At 45.3% G+C, this 2,500-nt stretch overlaps 1 protein-coding gene across 1 annotated transcript in view; it reads right to left on the minus strand.

Moving 5' to 3' along the window:
• The window catches only part of LOC135096680 (uncharacterized), an 18,992-nt gene that overhangs the window by 12,147 nt on the left and 4,345 nt on the right, over positions 1–2,500 (minus strand). The gene's annotated exons all lie outside the window — the stretch shown is intronic.

The raw sequence follows: 2,500 nt of genomic DNA on the forward strand, positions 1-2,500 counted from the left end.
TTCCTCATCTTCTTATTCATCCTTTCCTCCTCCTCCTCCTCCTCCTCCTCCTCCTCCTCCTCCTCCTCCTCCTTTTCTTTTTCATATTCTTTCTCCTCTTCTTCCTCTTTTTCGCGTTCTTCTTTGTCTTCTTACTCCTCTTCTCTTCCTCTTCCTCTTCTACTTATCCTCTCTTCCTTCTCCTCTCTTCCTTCTCTTTCTCCTCCTCCTCCTGCTCTTCCTCCTCCTCCACTTCCTCTTCCTCTTCTTCCTCTCTCTCCTTCCTCTTTTTATTCTCCTCCTCCTCCTCCTCTTCTTTTTTCTCCTCCTCCTCCTCCTCCTCCTACTCCTCCTCCTTCTCCTCCTCCTCCTCCTCCTCCTCCTCCTCCTCCTCCTCCTCTTCCTCCTCCTCCTCCTTCTCCTCCTCCTCCTCCTCCTCCTCTTCCCCTCCTCCTTCTCTTCCTCCTCCTTTCCCTGCTCCTCCTTCTCTTTCTCTTCCTTCCATCCCCCCTCCACTTCTTCTTCTTCTTCTTCTTCTTCTTCTTCTTCTTCTTCTTCTTCTTCTTCTCCTTCTTCTTCTTCTTCTTCTTCTTCTTACTTTTGTTCTTGTTCTTGTTCTTCTTCTAGTGCTACTTCTTCCCCCTCTTTTTCCTCCTCCTCTTCTTTTTTCTCCTCCTCCTCCTCCTCCTCCTCCTCCTCCTCCTCCTCCTTTCCCTCCTCCTCCTCCTCCTCTTCTCCCTCCTATTCCTCATTCTCCTTTTCCTCCTCCTCCTCCTCCTCCTCCGCCTCCTCCTCCTCTTCCTCCTCCTCCTCCTCCTCCTTTTTCTCTTCTTCCTCCTCCTCTTCCTCCTCCTCCTCCTCTTCCTCCTCCTCTTCTTCTACTCCTCTTCTTACTCCTCCTCCTCCTTCTCGTGTTCCTCCTCCTCCTCCTCCTCCTCCAGTGTCACCACTAATTTCACCACCAATGTCACCACCACTGTCATTTCCACTGTCACTACCATCGTCACCACCACTGTCATCACCATTGTCACCACCACTATCACCACAAGTGTCACCACCAATATCACCACCACTATCCCTACCACTTTCACAACCATTGTCATCACCACTATTACTGCCAATCTCACCACCACTTTCATCACCACTGTCATCACCACTTTCACCACCACTGTCATCACCACTGTCATCACTGCTGTCACCACTACTGTCACCACCACTGTCACCACAGCTGTTATCATCTCTGTCACCAGTGTCATCACCACGATCATCAATATCACCACCATTGTCACCACCACTGTCATCACCACTGTCATTCTATTATTGGTCTCTATCTTTGTTTTTCTTTTTTCTTTTTTTTTCATGCGCTTCCTCCTTCGATTTCTTGTATATGTGTGCATGTATGTATGTATGTATGTATGACAGTGGAAGGTTGAGAGCCCGTGTGGGGGAGGGAGTGAGGAGTGACCGGGTGAGGGAGGGAGGGAGGGAGGGAGGGAGGGAGGGAGGAATCAAGGCAGCGTTGCCAAAACGGTGAAAGTTGCCATGAAAGTTTCACAGATCCTGCTTGTTATTATTATTATTATTATTATTATTATTATTATTATTATTATTATTATTATTATCATTATTATTATTATTATTATTATTATTATTATTATTATTATTATTATTATTATTATTATCATTATTATTAATACCAATAGTAGTAATAGTAGTAGTAGTAACATCATCTTCACTACTATTTAATTTGCACGTTTCATCTCCTCCTCCTCCTCCTTCTCCTCCTCCTCCTCTTCCTCCTTTTCTTCTTAATCTTCATCCTTGTCCACCTCTGCTTCTCTTTCACTTTCACCCTCCTCCTCCTCCTCCTCCTCCTCCAGTGCTATCCTGTTTCTCTCACTAATAGAATAGAATAGTTACCCAAACAGCCCAGTAAGGACCTCATGGTCTGTTGCTGTTTGGTCTTCCTTTGTATTCTTTCTTTGTTGCTTCACTTTTTTCCTCCTCCTCCTCCTCCTCCTCCTCCTCCTCTTCCTCCCTCTTTCTCCTCCTCCCTCTTCCTCTTACTCTTTGCCTTGTCATCGTCTCCATCACCACCTTTATCATCATCACCACCACCACCACCAGCACCAGCAGCGTCACCACCACCACCACCGTCACCCTCAGCACCACCATCACCATCACCATCACCATCACTAACACGTTCACCATCATCACCAGCCTTAGGACAGTTATACCCTTGCATGTGTGCACAAGCAAATGCATGTTTTGACCACATTTAAACACAAGTGCATATTTGTAACTTTTTTTCCCTAGTGCGGCATATTTCTGAGTTGTTAGGTGTTTATGAAGAGTATTCTATATGTAATAGTATTTTGAATTATAATTTCTTGTAAGTGTCATAATGAGTAATTGAAAGACATGTTTTGAACAGGATCAGGCTACACACTTGATAAGCGGCAGTCCTACACTCGGTTAATGCGGTGTAAGGAGGTGTATTGCTACTTTGTACACCAAAAAC

The sequence above is a fragment of the Scylla paramamosain genome, unplaced genomic scaffold (genome assembly GCF_035594125.1).
Source record: "Scylla paramamosain isolate STU-SP2022 unplaced genomic scaffold, ASM3559412v1 Contig5, whole genome shotgun sequence".
Classification (NCBI taxonomy): domain Eukaryota; kingdom Metazoa; phylum Arthropoda; class Malacostraca; order Decapoda; family Portunidae; genus Scylla; species Scylla paramamosain.